Raw genomic sequence first — 18,977 nt, forward strand, 5'->3', positions numbered from 1 at the left:
GAAAAGTCTGGGGTTATTCACTCAAAGGCTTTTAAATCTCATTAAAAAATCAGAGGAGAAAAAGCAGATAGCACTGTGGTGAGCAATACCACAAGTATCAATCATTTGTATTATTTGCGTAGGTCATTATTTCTGGCTGTCCAGTCCAAAAGGAAATCTCTTTCATCCAAGCTGTACGTCTAAGACACATTTGCTGTACAGATGTTTCCTAGAACAGCCTGAAATGAATGAATAAATGTCAGAAAATGTTTTAGACAGAGCAAATAAAAGACATTATTTGGGCAAAGGAAACCTGTCATGTAGTGGCAAAGACTGCATGTTGTACTGAGTATGAACAATGAATCTCTTTTCAAGCCTCTGCCATTTTTCACTCGGAAGTCTATTTTCGTCTGGTTGATTGCTCTGTTCTCGATGATGCCTGTCCACTCTACATCTTTCACTTTCCTTTATCCATTGAAATTTAGAGACCTCCAACATTGCTTCCAGGTGTTATACACCTAGGTGTGTATGGTTTTAAGTAAGTTGAGGGGTGTACTATCATGACAAGCAGTTTGGCTTTTTTGGTACAGTCTGGTACATGCAGAAAGGTTAAGGTTGGTCTGCAGATGGCGCGGAATTTTATATAAGACATTTGTAGAAAGTTCAGAAATTCGCCATGGTATTGTTCACACCTCTTGGCCTAAGTATTTACACATAGCATGTTTTGTGCCCTGAATGTACAGTAGCACATACTAAAGAGTAATGAAGAATAAAAACCTTTACCAAAACAACCTGCATACCACTGCAACAGAGTTCTTCACCCATGGACAGATAATGAGTGAACAAACACCACATGACAGATGTTAGTCATGCTGCTTAATGAATAACTGGTGATGAGTACATGTATGGAATGGCTGTAATTTGTTCAAGGAAAAATATGCATTTGGATCACCTGTTTTTCACTGAGATACCTACAGTGTACAAGAGAAGTGTCTTCATCAGGAAGTCCGGATATTTCAACATTTTTTCTGTGTGTATTTCCTTGACTGCCTTGTTCCTCAGCCATCCACAGCAGTCACTGGATCTTCAGAACTGGATGGTGAAACCTGGTTTCCTTCAAAATATTTTACAAAGAAAGGCTCTGGCCGCCTCTTCCTGTTTCACCATGGCCTCAGTCCTGCAGAGAAGCACTGACAGTACCCAACGCTTATGATAGTCCTTCACCCTAACATTCATGTCAGTAATCTAGACAGTTCAGCATACAGCTGTACAAAAAAACCCCAACTCAGACAATTTCAGTCCTGTACTGGGTTTACCATCATGATACCTGGAGCACATTACTATTCTAGATAGTATGCTCAAGGCTAGATGAGCACCATGGTAACAGAGCCAGTGAATAATGCAACAATCTGTTATTTTGTTATGTAAAACATAACTGTCGAGTCCTATTTTTGTGTCATTAAGAAGGAGTTAAATTCTATTGGTGAACAGTAATATGGATGAATGTCTGCACACTGCTCTGAGACTTGTTTCCCAAACCAGTTTAGCTTTCATCAATCTCATGTCACACAGTGCAAAAGTCTTGTCCAGTGTTACGACAACGGCCTGAATGTGACAGGGGCATATTACAGGGGGGAATTCAAGGAGCTGTTGGAATCCCCCGTCTCCCAGTTGGGTTGCACAGCTGCATGTCTGTGTGCCAGGTTGTGCAGCAGAGGGGCTTGTGTATGACTGCACAGTTCCTACATAGACATCAGTCTCCCTTCTGTGCCTGGCATGTAATGCTCACATTTTGTTAGTCAACATGCCTGAAGAGGTGTTCCCACCTACCTCTTCCCTTTATAGAAACAAAGTCACAACATTAATTTTGGCAGAGGAAAAGCAGAGGGAAGGTTGATGGCTTTTTTTTTTCCCCACTTGGGTGAATAGAGTCTTGCGGATAACAAATGAGGACAGCTGTACACCCTAAACACATTGAAAAGGATCATAGTGTTACCATCTATTCTCTTGCTCCAAATGCTGTAGCAATAGCCTGTAAGGTTACGTTGGATTTTATCTGGAGGAAAAAGAGTAAGCAATCAAGAGAATTGGGCTACATACAGTTCACGGAGTATGAATATTTAGGAATTGTTTTCTATGGACACTAGTTGCTTTTGTGCCTGGTGTCCTGGAATGAAATAAGGGTCATGGCCCATGCTACCCCCATGCATGTGCCTCTTCCTTCTAGAATTAAAGGAGTTTTGTAAGAAGACAAGAGTTCCTGGCATAGTCTACCTCCACAGCCCCTTCATCTGTCACGTGGTCCGTTGTGGTCCCTCCTCCATCTTGTGTGGTATTGGGAAAGAAGACAGCAAAGGCAGAGCCATAACACCCACAGCTGTGCTGCAAGTGAAGTGCTTGCAAGCCACCAGTGGCTTATAACTTATGGTTTGTACTCTCCTAGACCATTATGAGGAGAGGGGTTAAGAGGGCTTGGAGGGAACTGGGATATCAGTGTTTAGTGCCTTCCAGTGGTGCCTCCCACATGCCAAAACCTGGTGTAGAAGTAGCAAGCAAATCCAGGTCACTAGCAGATGTGACTCCAGGGAGGCAACTTGGCACAAAAATGACTGAGTTAGGACATCAGGAAAAAAAATCCACCTGGTCTGGTGCTTTGGTCAACAGCTAAGCTGTTGTCACTGCTGTAAGCGTTAAAGCTGCCTGCCAGTTATACCTTACACTGGTCCTGTTCTTGCGGTGAGCACCATGCTCGTGGCTCTCAATGGCTTTTCAGGGATGTCTGTGGAGAGCGTCACGGTCAATTGCAAGATAAGCCATGACTGAGGTGGTAAAGCAAGTCAGACGCTGGGGGTTTTCTTTGTATTGTGTAGCACCTCAGTGGTGCTCTGTTCTTCATTCTGTCTGATGGCCCGTTGGTCTCAGCATTGAAGCAAAGTCTGGGGAAACTGAGGAAACATCGAGTGAATGGAAGCAGATTCAAATTGCCCATGTTGCCGCTCTCCTTTGGGAGCTCCTGGAGAAGTCCTGGTAACTCAGTTCAGACTCACGATGGTGCCAGCAATGAGGTGTGGGAGAGTCCTGGCAGCAATCAGAGTTGAGGGAAGGCAGAGAACATAAGAATAGACAACGCCTAACTATACCTGGGTATCTGGTATACCTGCAAAAGTCTGTGGAGCAGTTGGTGGGGAGAGGGAGAGAAAAGGGGCACGGAAGGGAACACTGACCCCATGAAGATGAAGTGGTACTCTCTAAGGGCATCCAAACAGAGGTAACCATTCCTGGCTGCTCCTTTCACTCAAGAGGACCATCCTGAGCCAGCCAGAGATCCCCAGTGAATACTGAATTGTCAACATGGGTTATAGGAACTAATGGTTAGCAGGCTGTTAGAGGTTTCACAACTCATTTCCTTTGGATATTAGTAATTTCTTTTGCCAAAGAGAAAAGGAGAACAAGGGAGGAGGAGGAAATAAAAACTACATGGGGTAGTTAATTTATTTTAAAAGATTGAGTCAGTAAGGAGATGGACGAACTCTGCAGATGGCATTGCTTCAGTCAGGACAGCAAATTTAGTACTTGCATGTGTTTAAGGTTTCTTTGGAACAAGGAAGCCATATGCAAATAATGGGACCAATCTGCACACTCCTGCTCTGGTCGGCAGCCTTTGCTCAAGAGCTCTCACTGACTGGGGATACTTGTAACAATAAAGATTCCCCAGGCCGGGGAGCCTGGCTTTTAGGTCTGCCTCATCTTCTGCCCTTGCTTCACTCCCTACTCTCACCCCTGATCTTTTGCAATTCAGTGACAATCAGAGTTAATAAAAGGTGTGTCTGTGATCCTATAAAGCAATTTGCATCATCATCTTTTGTGATGAAATTTTCACAGGGGAAGGAGGAGCAGAAGCATTTTGCCCAAGTTAAGGTTGCCCTGGCAATAAACCAAGAAGCCTGAAGCCCTTAATTTTCATAAGAGATCTGATTACCGCAGCCCATATTTGAGTGCAGAGATGTGTCCTGCAGAAACTGTACCCCATGACCCTTCCATCCCTCACTTCCAAGATAAGTCTAAAAGTAGTCTAGCATTTACAGTCTTGCATTACTGCCACTGTGTCACAAGCACATGGACAGGCTGGGGCTGCCTTCCTGAAGTTATTGTACTGCATCTACAACAGACCACACGACACCTGCCTCTGCCCTACCAAAAACATCATTTTCCTTATCTGGGTTGAAGAAACTACTGCTTTCGCTAAAGAGAAGTGTCCAGAACCTGCCAGCTGACGTTAACTGTGTTGTATGTTATTTCAATGTGTGTCTATTATAAACAAATTACAATGCAACTTTCATTTTGACTAAAGGAACTGGTAATTGACACACAGCTATTACAATATGACGAACAAGCAATGTCTAAGCCAGCTGAATAAAAGAACTGTCAGAAATGTCTTTCTTCTGCTGTGCTGTCTAGTGCAAATACAGCAGCCTTGCTTAATAAACAAGGCCTCATTTAGTTCTGGGCTTGTCTCAACACCAGTCTTTTACAAGCACTTAGGACAAGATCATTAAACCTGCATGTATCAGCTGAAGGCCTACCTCTCAAATTTCCTTCTAATGCCGGGAAAGGCCCTAGTTACACAATTATACATTAACTAACAAATAATTATTCTCAGCAGTGGGAAGTGAATTATTTTGCATCTCTATTGGTGTGTTTGGATACCTTGTATGAAATCTAGACAGATTAAATTCCTTTGCCTTTCTTTGTAGTTGGACTGCTTGTCGGGCATGCTGCAATGCTGGCATCTAAATCTGCTTGGAGAGCGATGTGGAAAGATTACAATTGGAATATCCATTATCATGACAATGTGTGGAAATCTGGCACCCGTTAACAGAGCAGTGTGGGAAGGACATTACTGGGGCTCATAGGTAAAGCGCAGAAGGGATTTTGATACCTAATGTCACTAGTACAGAAGAGCAGGAAAAGCTGGTGTGGTCCTTCACTGACAAGACACTGTGGGGAGGCTGCTACTGCAGTAAGTTGGGTGCTGTAAGAAAGGGTGGCACTGGAGCCTTCAGGAGTGGCCATTGGAGGCCTTCACTGAATGCCTTGTAGGCAACAGGGCCACACGATGAACAGATACTACAGCTATCATTTTTATTTTCCAGAAAAAGTTTGGCTTTTGTATCTGGAGTAACTAAGCTAAAATGTCTTTTGTCCATTTAACCCTTATGAAAACTCCTATCTGTTTCTGAACAGAGATCCCAAGTTTTAACTTCCAGTTCAAATCTGAACCTTTTCTTTCTGTCTGGTCTCCACTTTGTGGAGAATGCCTCGGAGTCTGGCAGTTTTCCATATCAGAAATGTAGTATTGTTACTTTGATCATGGTTTAGACAGAAAGCCTGAGTTCAGTCCTGTGTGGATAGGAGGATTTAATACCTTCAAACAGTGTCAGAGAGAAAAAAAGGGAGAATAAAAATGCCTTGAATAATATAAAAGGTGCAATCTGGCACTGCTAAGGATGGTGGATCAAATAACCTCTCAGTCTTTTCCATGTGTGATTTTTGCAGTTCCACACAGACTTTTCACAACAGTTGAGTGCCCCACATCAGGACCAGGGTGCAGGGGTAAGGAAGGGCTCACACTAGCAGCTTGTCTGTTTGCCAATGCATACAGAAGCAGTACGCACCTTTCGGTTACTCACTACAGTGAATTATGTTTTCAGTTGTACCTTGCAGAGCGAATAGAAAATAACTTTAGACTGTAACACTGTCCAATCTGTTCCCCCATATGCACTCCTTTTCCAAAGAATACACCGTACTTTGCACTAATGAGGGCATTCAAATAACAATGGAAAGAATGACTCTGATATTCTCCTGAGCTAACTTCAAAGTTGCATATCCAGTTCTCTGCCTTTTTTGGTCAGTCTCTTTCCACCATTTATGCCTGGGTTTAAACAGACTGGGGAGAAGAAGAGATTTCAGCACACCCGATCCAACTTTTAAACTCAGCTCCACAGAAAGGCAGACATTAGTTGTACAGGGTAAAGTAGAACTGTACCTCTTCCTTCTAGAATTAAAGGAGTTTTGTAAGAAGACAAGAGTTCCTGGCATAGTCTACCTCCACAGCCCCTTCATCTGTCACGTGGTCCGTTGTGGTCCCTCCTCCATCTTGTGTGGTATTGGGAAAGAAGACAGCAAAGGCAGAGCCATAACACCCACAGCTGTGCTGCAAGTGAAGTGCTTGCAAGCCACCAGTGGCTTATAACTTATGGTTTGTACCCTCCTAGACCATTATGAGGAGAGGGGTTAAGAGGGCTTGGAGGGAACTGGGATATCAGTGTTTAGTGCCTTCCAGTGGTGCCTCCCACATGCCAAAACCTGGTGTAGAAGTAGCAAGCAAATCCAGGTCACTAGCAGATGTGACTCCAGGGAGGCAACTTGGCACAAAAATGACTGAGTTAGGACATCAGGAAAAAAAATCCACCTGGTCTGGTGCTTTGGTCAACAGCTAAGCTGTTGTCACTGCTGTAAGCATTAAAGCTGCCTGCCAGTTATACCTTACACTGGTCCTGTTCTTGCGGTGAGCACCATGCTCGTGGCTCTCAATGGCTTTTCAGGGATGTCTGTGGAGAGCGTCACGGTCAATTGCAAGATAAGCCATGACTGAGGTGGTAAAGCAAGTCAGACGCTGGGGGTTTTCTTTGTATTGTGTAGCACCTCAGTGGTGCTCTGTTCTTCATTCTGTCTGATGGCCCGTTGGTCTCAGCATTGAAGCAAAGTCTGGGGAAACTGAGGAAACATCGAGTGAATGGAAGCAGATTCAAATTGCCCATGTTGCCGCTCTCCTTTGGGAGCTCCTGGAGAAGTCCTGGTAACTCAGTTCAGACTCACGATGGTGCCAGCAATGAGGTGTGGGAGAGTCCTGGCAGCAATCAGAGTTGAGGGAAGGCAGAGAACATAAGAATAGACAACCCCTAACTATACCAGGACATATATCTGGGGATCTGATATATGTCCAATCTGTTCTCCCATATGCACTCCTTTTCCAAAGAATACACCGTACTTTGCACTAATGAGGGCATCCAAATAACAATGGAAAGAATGACTGATACTCTCCTGAACTAACTATAAAGATATCCAGTTCTCTGCCTTTTTTGGTCAGTCTCTTTCCATCATTTATGCCTGGGTTTAAACAGACTGGGGAGAAGAAGAGATTTCAGCACACCTGATCCAACTTTTTAAATCAGCTCCACAGAAAGGTAGATATTACACATCTGTAAAGGAAAAAGTCAATGGAACATTCCCTGCTCCCTGGGAATTTATATTTCTTAAAAGTTTCCAAATTATATGTTGGTAAAGTAGGTAAAAAAGGGAGTAGAAGGCTGCACATGAACTGGAATGCAGGACACAAAAAGTCATATCTTCCTCTTATTAAATATTATCTCACATATGGGAGGCCACTTCCAAGCAATATATATGAGAACTCACAATCCTTTTTAGGCACCTGTGAAAAACCACTGAAACCGACAAAGGCCACCTGCTACATGGAAAGCCCTCAGCTGAAACAGTCACATTCACAAAGCTGAGCTGTAACATCCTCTATACTGAAAAGTCCTCCAAACTACAAAGATTTATTGTTCTTCTGAGGGGGGAGTTTTAGGCACACAACTTACTCCCATTGAGCTCTGACAGTTTCTCATATTCTGTTTCTTCTCACAGTATCTTCTCTGTAGCCAGTCCTGCAGCCAGCTCTTCTTCTAGCTGGATAAGTTGTGTCTGCTATAATATCAACACTTGTTGGCCCAACAGGGAAGACAGTGGAACTAGATATATACATAGTCTAAGAATGGTAATACTGGTATATTATTTCCGCCTTATATTGACTTTCTCACTGAAGCACTGTGTGCAGCACAGTACTGGGTGAATTTCAGCCCTGTGTGCAAGGCCAGGATACAGTTTATATAGCACCTGATTTCTATTTAATCTTCAAGTTGCCTGTAAGTGGGATATATAACTCTTGTGTTACACTTCTGAACATGGGAGAATTTTAATTAAAGAGAGCTAAAGATTACTTGGGAGGAGTGGGGTTCTTTATTTTTTCTTCTTCCTCTCAATCTGGAAAGGAACTCTGAAGCCCTCGTGTCTGCTGAACTATGGAGACAAAGAATAAGGGTTGCAACTACTATGGCAGGGAAAGCTTTTACATTACACTCTGTCCCATTTGAGTGGTCCACCTCCATACCTTGTTAATCCTTGGACAGTGCAGTTTCTGTTCAGAAATGTTCCCGCTTGAGTGTCTGCTGCATGCAGTGATAGTTAACAGAATGTTGTGTCATATACAGTGCCCGGCAGGGAGCATTGGTCTGCCTTTCCAACCTGCTGCAAAAGGGCTCAGCTGAGTACAGTGGCTGTGATGACATGGGTCAAGGTTCCCAAGTGCACTTGCTGAAGGAAATGTGTTTCTCCAAAAATAGTGGCTCAGAATAGCTCAAACAAAAACGAACAAGCATCTCATTGAAAAACAAACAGCCCATTCTTTCAGATTTTTCTTCTCCTGTTGGTCCAGACAGGAACCTGTTTCATCTATCAAAAGAAAATTCTGTTTACGCAGGGGATGGATACAAGCCTTCCATACCTCTAAAACCCTCTAGGTCCTATAGACAGACAGGCCTTATTCTAACTGTCTTCCCAAATGTATTTTATCCTTAATACCAAATGAGTCTGGCTCAACCCTTTGCAGACCTCTGAACTGTCAAAAGTCTGGCACAGCAAGGCTCCTGGGTTAATTGCATCATGTGAGAGGGGAGGAGGTCGGAGGGAATCATCATTTGAGAATTCATGCCCACGTCTCAGCTCCTGTACATGATCTGACACTGGGCACGTCAGATCATGCATGGAGGAGATGCAGAGGGCCTGCCATTGCCAGCAGACGTGTGCTGTTTAACAAGGTTGCTTTCAATGTGGGCCCCTGCGGGGTCTCCTCCACCTGCTCCAGCTCCAGGCCTGAGCGCCTCGTCTCTGCAGCTGCACTGCTGGCAACAGCTCTTGCCTTAGGAGGTGCTGCCGGGAGGGATGGGTGCAGCAGAGGAGCGGCAGTGGGGTGAATCTCTCAAAATGCTGCAGGCTTAGCAGGGCTCCTATTGGCATCTACCAATAGATCATGTCACTGCCTTCCCAACTGCAGAAATAATGACCAAGGTTGACTTTTCCTTTTAAAAATGGAGAAATTTCATACAGTGAACTACATATTTCTGGGATGTTATTTAACTTGCCAAATGGCTGTAACCTGTCAACCTTCAGTTTCTTTTTACCAGATCAGCCCAAGGCCTTCTCTAAGCTCCTAAAAGTGCTGTGTCTTGTATCTTATTGCTGAAGGATTAGTTTGTTCATGCTAGGCTAAAGAGGCTCTTTTCATGAGAATCTGTTACCACAGTTTACTAAGCTCCTTGTAGCTTCCTTACAAAACAAATATTGTTCCCTTTTCCCTAGAAAAACATTGAAATTGTCAAGGGATTAGCATATGTTAAAGAATTAAAAAAAAAATTCTAGCAAGGAGGTCAGAAAATATACACGTTCTTTGGGTTCCTGTGTTTCAAAGCCAAAGTACTGAAAAGCACTTCTATTCCAACTCAGAAACTGCAGCTCTCTGTGCTCTCAGAAGTGTCAGCAATTGCAGAACTGTGGAAGAGGAGAGGAAATCTCATGGCGCCAGCTGAAGGAAGTGGAGGCAGTGAGATGAACAGTGCCCCTTCAACCAGCAAGAAAAAGAGGAACCACCAGCTCTGTTTCTGAACCACCAACTTTATTTTCTGTGTTAGCAAAATGCTCCTCCCAGCCCCAGCTTCAATTTAAATTTGTATTTCAGAGAAGCAATTGCAAATGCCCCAGGTGACGACTAATTTGTATCACATAAAAAAAAAAGGAACCCCTGAAGTCAGGGAAAAAAGGACCTGAAAAAGGGCTGAGTTTCATTGCTCTGCACTTTCCTTTGAACTTGCTGAGATTCAGTTACATTTAGAACTGGAGTTTTGGGGCAGACTCATCTTTGTTGTCAACTCACTTAACTGTTGTCATGGATTCATTATTACAGAATAGTATCCGCAAGATATCACTCAAGGTAAAAATGTAGAAAAATGAGTTGTAAGTGCAGTGACTGTAACAATTTGATTGTTTAAAATGCTTTAAGTAATATGCTTATGAAAGCTAGGGACAAGTACGTGTTAAGATATACTGTTTAAAACAGTGAACTTTAACCATGTAGATCTGCACATTTTTACAGACAACCACATCATAAACTCAAGCACTTTTAGGTTGAAACAGGCTGGATTCATTAGGAACTCTTCATCTGTGGACAGAACATATTTCATCAAGTTGGAAGTAGTACAAAATAATCATGGGCTGAAAGGGCTTTTACTGTGCTCTGAGTTGTAAACAGAGCAGGATTTGGCCCAAAAATATAACATCAGAAATTCTTTGAATTAATGTAATAATAGATATGGTGGTCTTATACCTTTTATCTAATGTTCCCAAATCAACGTATAAACTTTATTTAGCATTAACTACAGCTTTGAGTTGTGGGAATGTGTTTTCACAGGCAATTCTGATAAGGTTGTGTGAATTACCCTAGGTCACAAAACTGGGGAAAAAAAAAAAAAAAAAAAAAAAAAGAACCATAAAACAAAAGCAGGTAGGTAAAGGGAAGCAAGAAAAGGACTGGAAGAACAGGGCCAGGGAATCAAGTGGGACTGGAACATGAGAATTTTGCCTCCTATTCCTGCTGGAAAATATTCTCTGTCACCACCGTTCTCACTAATTTATCCAACCAACATAGCTCTATATAATGTTAGTTTTAAGATTTTTTTTTTATTTATCTTCTTTTTGAATGCTTACCAGGTTCACTCAGGGAGGGATACTAATGTCTCCCCTCAGAGAAGCCTAAACTGTGTTATCATACTTTAGGAATAGTTTCTGAACTCAGTTCCTCCTTAGATATAGAATAAGCTGTATTTGTCAAGCCATCTGTTTTATCCTTCCCAAGCATTGGATGTGTGTGCAGTGCTTTACATGCATACAATTACAGTGACACAATTGAAATAGTCTTTAAAAGTCGTTTTATAATATGCCTTTGGGTTATTACTCAAGAGAGGTTACTTCCATTTCCGGCTTGTCACAAGAACCAGCCATATAGGAAATGTATGGGTCTTTTTCAAATGGGAGAAAAATTAATACTGGGAACTTTGTAACTAAGAAGATGTGGAGAAATGTGCATCCATTAAAGACTCTGACTAACAAATCAGGGAAATGACAGCAGACCACTGGTCGCTGTGAGAAAGATGCTCTTACAGTTACCGCACCCAGTAAAGGCTGGGTCCAAATGTTTGTTGTCAGTTACTAGAGAGCCTGTAACTTGACGTAACCAGGCACTGATGTCAGGGCTTCATGGCTAATACTGAGCTAAGATCTTGCCAGCATTTACAGTTAACCAGTTTGTACCACAGATCGATAGCATGAAGCAAACTTAAGTCAATGTTTACTGTTTAAAAGCAAGGAGAAAGTGAGAGAACAGTTGGTGGCTTCAAGACAGCTTGATAGCCAAAGACTAGTGTCCTTGTAAAGCTGATAAATAACAGACAGTCCAAATTTTTGTAAGAGCTCCAAGGTTTCCTGTGGGATTCCTTTAGATAAGAATTTGAAGGGCGCTGGTCACTTCTGAAGGTACATTCCCCTCTCAAGGTCCAGCATATGAGGAGAAACAACTCTTTTATTAAAAAAAAGCCCAACAGCTATTTGTCCCTTCTTTGCATAGAGATGATCTGTACACTGTCTCAGAAGCATGCAGTCAGTGGATGTGTAAAGCAAGAGGAACAATTAGACATGATAGTGGTGATTAGAAACATACAAAGCAATGGAACTGAAAGACAAACAAACCCTGCCATATGTAGCCTCCTGAGCCAGGGTCATGCCCTAAATACACCTCACTGTCTGAAAGTAGTACATGTAGTATTTAAACATACACTTGTAAAATATTTCCCAGATTCAGCATAATAGCCTTTTACCTGTACAACATGTTCCTTTAATAAGGAAGAGATGCCAATCCTGAACCAGTAGTCAGAGGTGCTTGTCTTAGAGAAGGTTCCTGGAACCATCTCGGCTCAGGTTCAAAGGCTACTCAAATGTTTAGGCTCAAACTAATCAAGTTAAGTGTGTTCTTGACAGATTATTTTCTCCCTTTCCTAGGTCTCCCCTGAGGGTTATTAGTCATAAACTCAGCAGAACGCCTACACTGCATCCACACAATTTGAGGTAGATTTTAAAACAATCCCCCACCTGAGCACACAAGTCTGGTAACTGTTCAATCAGTTATGCGATTTGCATGTGTAAATGAATTGTGCATTCACAGATGGATTCATATGTGTACTATGGATAGTTAAGAGGGGAATCTGAAAACTGTTCTGTAGCATTCATTTCCCATAATGGAATTTTATCACATTGAATTATAACCCTGTATTTGTATATATATAGAGAGAGATATAAAGATGCACAGAACATATCTGGCTGTGTCCCCTTTACTTCTGAAGCTGTAACAGTGCTTAACCAATTGAGAATGGGACAGTGAAGCTCTGCACAAGATAGTCTTTGCTTGTCTCCTTTTCAGAATGTGAGTGGGACAGCAAGACTGGTGATTTTTTCAAACTGTAGTGGCCTATGAGAATGGCTGGTTTGGTACTCTCGGTGTTTGGATTTCAGATTGCACATCACTGCAACTTATCTGTTTTTTGGAACGCAAATATTCAGGTTATGCAATGCACTATTCAAATTCTGTATTGTCAGTGCTCAGAAAGGAAGTGTGTCACCAGTCCCACTGGCCACTTATTGGCACCGCGTTGTTAGCAAAGGATTGCCTGTGCTGGGTTTCTGGAACTGATCTTTTGAAATACTTTTTTCTTTAGAGAACAGACAAACACACAGTTCTAAGCTTCGCAGATGAGTGTAGGAAAATAGAGTGGCTTAAGGTTTGAGTCTGTCAACTCTCTGACAGTTTCTATAGTATAATAAAAAGTGAAAGTATTTTTGCATGATCAGTCCAGGATAAAATTGGATGGTTGCAATGAGTGATACTTCACCTAACCTTAGAGAATTCAACTCTCAGCGATTTCTCATGGAAACAGAAATATCTTCCAGATATCATAAATCAAAAATATAACAACTCTCACTTGTATGTTTATAAAACAGTTTCCCTTTATGATTTTCAGTTTCTATATGGTTGAGAACTCCAATAAAGGCCATTTTAGAAGTCATCCTACGTTTCATGTTTAGTGATCAGATTAAAATTTGGGAATCAGTAATGGCACTACTAGGCTTTTCAAATTCCTCTTAGGAACCACAGAGTTACTATTAGGAGCCATGAATGTGGCTTTGCCTATATGCCTATAGGCATAGGTTTATATTATGGGCTTATAGTTTTATATATTTGAATATACCCTGTCAAATAAAAGAACATTAATCAATGTAAGATGTTAGGAATTGATCAAACCACTTGACTAATTCTCCAGGGGCATCTCCCTCATACTGAGCTGTTTTTGGATTAAATGAAATGTATTTACCTCAAATTCTGTTACCACATGGCCTTTAAAATCTTAATCTCAAAGATTCCCAGCATATTTTCTTCTTCAGTCATAAAAAACCCTCTTTTCTTCAGTCATAAAAAAAATAATATTTCAGTACTTTTTCCTTTTAGAAAAAAGAGCAAAATGATACCTCTGAATTCATATATTCTCTACCTTCTTGATTTATTTTTTAGGAAAAAATAGTAATAGCTATTTTAAGAATGATAAAATTTAGAAAAAGTATTATACCAGTGAGCAGACACTGATATAAGGCATTAGCCAACTAGAAAAATGAATGCTAATTAAATAAGGTGATGTAGACTCTTTTCTGCATGCTTAAAACTTAGTTTCTAGTTTGCAAATTTCCAATTCTAATGCCCTAAAAAGAGTTAGAAGGCAAAAAAGTCTTTGCTAAAAACTTTATGTTTCCTTCCTTCCTATTCTCTCACATTATTTAATCAGAGACTGATGCCAGTAATGCAAATAAACAAAACCAAAGGGTTCACTGTAAAACATCCAAGATCCCCAGAAAGTCCTGTAGCCAAACCAGTCCTAAAAAACCAGCACTGACAATTCATCTCAGTTCCAGAACTCACAAGAACTAGAAAAACTATTATTTTCCCTTTGTAAATCACTTTAAGGTCAGGGTATGTTAGTCTACTTGAAAATTTCAACCCTTAAAAAAGAAAGTGTCAAAAAGAATATTAATCCTGTCCACTGATTATTGCAGAAGACGTGCTGTTACGGGTACTCTCTGTCCTTTGCTGGTTTTTGGCTGCTGCTAGCTGCCCTTGTTTTTACCTACTGCTGGAATATAACTTTATCATATGAGGTTGCTGTGTCATAGTGCTGCTTCCTACTGGTGTGCTCCTGCTTCATTTCTTCAGTTACTGTCTAATGTTTATGTCATTTGCAGTATATGAATGGAAACAGAAACCAGGGATGAAAGACATTGACAATATAGATAAAGCTATTACTCTGTATCTTCTTTTAGTCCCCTACTTCAGTCTTTACTATCCTCATATTTATTTTATTTTGTTACAGTGATAGACCGCATTTGTGTTTACCCAGAAAAAGGCCAATCATTTGGGAAGCCTTTGGTTAACTAAGAAGTAGGAACATTTTTTTCAGGCACAACAAGTGTTTTTCCATCCAGCTCTATCTTCACAACCTCATGATGTCTTTGACAGATGAGGTTATCTGTTTCTCTTTCATTTCCAGTATGGACTATTTAGTATTAGTATAATATTTTAGTCTGAGGCATGACTTCTGCCAGCACAACTAAATAGCTGAAACCTATAGGAAAAATGCAGCTGAAAAAAACAGATAGAATTTTCTGCTTTTCATATGGTAGTGAACTGCTCTGATATAAACACTTCACTGTTGATATATCTTCATCCACACTTTAGAAGGTGCTTGGAGCAGTACAATTTCTGGGTGGAAGCACGGCCCAAATGACTTTCATTCCTTTTAAACCCAGTTGGCTATCATGGTCAATGTGGAATTGTAATTTGGTTTGGTTACAGATGTATTTACTTTAAGTGTTTTCTTGAAAATAAATGTATTTTAAACCTTGACTTAATCTAAGATTAAGTGCTTTGCTGCACAGGAATTTAGGTAAGTGCTTAAGAGTTCAGCTGAATCAGAACCCAGTGGGTAAATGAATATCTACATGCTTTTTTTAAGTTCTTTTAGGTTTTAGATTACACATTCACAGGCTCAGGAACTACTGATGATTCAGCGCAATAATTATTATAGTTGTTTTTTACCAGGAAAGATGTTAAATGATACCATACACATAAAACAGCACCTGTTTTAAACCATTTATTATATTAATGATATTTTATGCTGTTAATATAGTATCCCCCACAATATGCTAGATGGACAGAATTCAGAAAAAGAGTACGCTTGTTCTGGGAAGGCAATGGTGTAAAGACAGATAGAAAACTTAATTAGAATTTTGGGGAGGGAAATAGTATATATGGATTAACCTTAAAATCTTTGGGAGGTGATGTGATGCTGAAGAAAAGAGTGTCATTAACATATATAAGATAATTTTATCTACTCAGACCTCAAAGGCAGAGAAAGATGAAAATCTTTGTGAAGGCTATCTTTATTTTTCTATTGTCCTTCTTCCTTGAAAATGACTTTTTGGGTGATCTACAAGCACTAGCAGAGCCAAATGAATCGAATATGTTGGGACAGACTGTGTAGATATGACAAAAGGTGATTGTGAAAATTTAACTGTTGAGAGTAGTGAGGAATTCGCTGTGTAAAAGGATTTTATTAGAAAATATGTACTTACAAACCCCAAAATATTTTGCAGAAGTATTTTCAGTGAATTTCTGATGAAATGCAGGCTGCATCCACTGACAACATGCAGCTTGCTCAGAGCCCAGCCAATAGGTCTGGAAAGTAACCAAGAACTTGAGCTTCCAGGTCCATAGCTCTGTCAGTGCCACGATGCTGATTTGGTGGCTCAGATTTAGCCTCCAAGGCTCCCAGCTCCCCTGCTATCAGCCCTGCCTGGCCATATAGGTTGCTTCAAAACCAGTGGTCTAAGTTTCCTTGCTTCCTGTCTTCCAGGTCAAGCACTGTAAGTATTGACAGCCAGCTCTGCTCAAGGGCTGTCTCTGAGTGCCTGTGCTGGGAATGCGGGAGTCTATGTAAAATGAGGTCTCTCTCAGCTGGAAAGAACTTCAGGACTCCCCGAGGTGGTGGGTGATCATATGCCACAACCGTATTCTCATTCTAAATGTATGCAATACTAAGGAGTTATTGAATTTAGGGTGCAGTGTGACATTTCAGCAATGATGATCTAGGGCCTGATGTCACCAAAAGAGGTGTTCACGTTTCTCAGAGCAGTTCCTTATGTAAAGTTACACTCACACTGCTATAAAGGTGGTGTTAGGCAAGTAAGTCTTATATTTGTACAGAAACTGATATTAACTGATGTAATCTGAGTGGACACAGCATTCTCTGTGTTGATTTAGCTTCAGTTAATTGCCTACTGGCTTAAGCTAAATCCTTAAAGCCACTCATAACTTCCTATATATCAAGGTGTATTCTGTCTAATCATTATAGTTTTCTTTCCTGTAAAAAGGTTAAGTCTTCAAATGCACTTCAGTGATTTAAAAGCCTAAGACTCCTTTTAGAAATTACTTGCATGTCTAGGAGCCTCAGTCTTTTTGCAAGACACTAAAACTTAAGCTTATCTTGAAAATAATATTGGCGGTCTTAAAATGGCAAGAGCCTGCACTGTGTTGTGCAGCATAAAGCCCTAGATTAGAAAACAAGTCCAGAGTAAATATTTAATTGAGGATAAACAACTAACAGTTCAGAGAGATCAAAGAGAGAACTCACGAATCTGACTAGGAATGTTTAAACTTGTCTGGCTGCAGGTTAGGAGCAGTGACCACTTCGAGGTCACCTTCACAGTCAGAAGCGACAGGAGCTTCAACATTTAAGCAATCTCAGATCTCCAGGCACAAGATCTGTAAAGACTCCTGAACTCCAAGCTAACTACACATTTTCCATACCTGGGGATTTCTCACGTCTCATTTAATAACCATCTCCAACCATGAAAGCCAGTGGTGATCACAAGTTCTTAAACTGTCAGTTATCTGGTATTTGCATCTCGTGTTGAGGGGAAAGAGCAGGGCGTGGAAGTGGGAAGCATGGCATGCAAAGTGAAACTGAAGTCAAAGAGAGATCTGCAAACACGCAGGCTGAAAAGCCAGCTGCTAAGCTATCCTATAATAGGGAGACTCAGGAAAAGTTAGGAATGGGGCATGTCTTCTGGCAGTGTCAATATACTAAGAAAGCAAAATGTTAGCATGGCTCAAGACAGCTTCATTAAATTAATTTTTCTTCCCTGCCTTATACTTTAATTTGATTAATTTAATATAACCAACTTTCATCTTCTGCCTCCCTTGGACATGGTGGTATCAATTCAAAATCTGAGACAAAAAGGTACGTCATCTTCATATATTCTTGACTAAACTTAAAGACCTCACCTTGTAATGTGAGTAACAACAATTTTAACATTAATCTTAGCTTTCTGAAGGCAAGTATTTTCCATCAGGAGGAAAGGTGATTTAAACAGAAAAATATCAAAATACCTACATAAGAGACTCATAGGATATCCTTTTTCTGTGTCTTGCTGGTGGAACATGGCCAAATGACAGACCTGGTGGCCTGACCATGCCAGCCTTTTATATTTGCACCATGAAGTTTCAGGATTCTGTTTGAGGCTCTGGGACAGCTGAGCAATGCTGTTCCAGTCAATGTTCCCCTCCAGTGCACTGCCTTGAAAATATTAATAGCAACAAGATACTTCCCTGTCAATTGAAAGGGCTATAATACAATAAAATGACCGAGATGAAGGTACAGAAGGGCCTTAATGTAGTTGAAAACAAAGACTAATCTGAGTGTGAATCAGTGTGAGAAGTACATAACTGATGGGTTTTTTCAGTTCAGAATGAAAAAGTCAGGCCTCTAAAATGATGATGAAAAAAAATTCTGTTTCTTGTGAACACTGTACAGCCTTTACCCCCAATCTCATTTGCCCAGCACGTGTGCCAGCATGAATGAGATGACATGGTAGACAGTTTCCAGGTGTCCTTATGATTACAAAATCCTACTGTATTGACACTCTACTCCATAGCCAGCATCTCTCCCCCGTCCCACTGCAACTGTTCCCTCAAGGTTAAAAAAAAAAAGAAAAAGAAAAAAAAAGATAGAAAAAGAAGCATTTAGCACTGAAGACAAGCCCTAAGGAGATACTGACAAGCAATCTGTCTTGGGGGGGTAATTTCCAGATGGATCCAGTGCAGAAACCACATTCCTGAAACTAGTAGATGAAAGCATGGCAGCTGATACAGCTTAAATTTGTGACTCGGGCAAATCTGTGTTTACCCAGGTAGGATTAATGCTGATACCAGCCAGAACTGCAGTCACTTAGTGGCAGCAGTAAGGGTTCTGGGGCTGTCCATCTAAAATGACTACTTGCTCTACTGGCTGCTGTGAATACACCACTGATTTCTTCATTTATTTAAAAAATGACAAAACAAACACTCCCAATACAATCCGGGCTTTCATTTGCAGGAGAGCTGAGCTGGTTCGGGCAGGTTACGGTAATTTGTCTGTTGACATTCTTCTGATGGACAAAATGCCTATTATAAATAGGTTAGTTGCTTCTCTGGCTCTTAGTGGCCTCTAGCCAAAAGTATGGTCTGAATCTGGCTTTAAGAGTTTGCTCTGCAGATACAGTGCTCGCCTATGCAGTGCAGATCCAAATATTAACAGAAAATTAATTAGACATACCACTAGGTAGAAGAGGGAATTTTAGAAGGTTAAATCTTCCCACCTGAGTGGAAGACATGGATGACGTGTCCTTCTGTG

This window comes from Falco peregrinus, chromosome 11 (genome assembly GCF_023634155.1).
Source record: "Falco peregrinus isolate bFalPer1 chromosome 11, bFalPer1.pri, whole genome shotgun sequence".
Lineage (NCBI taxonomy): Eukaryota > Metazoa > Chordata > Aves > Falconiformes > Falconidae > Falco > Falco peregrinus.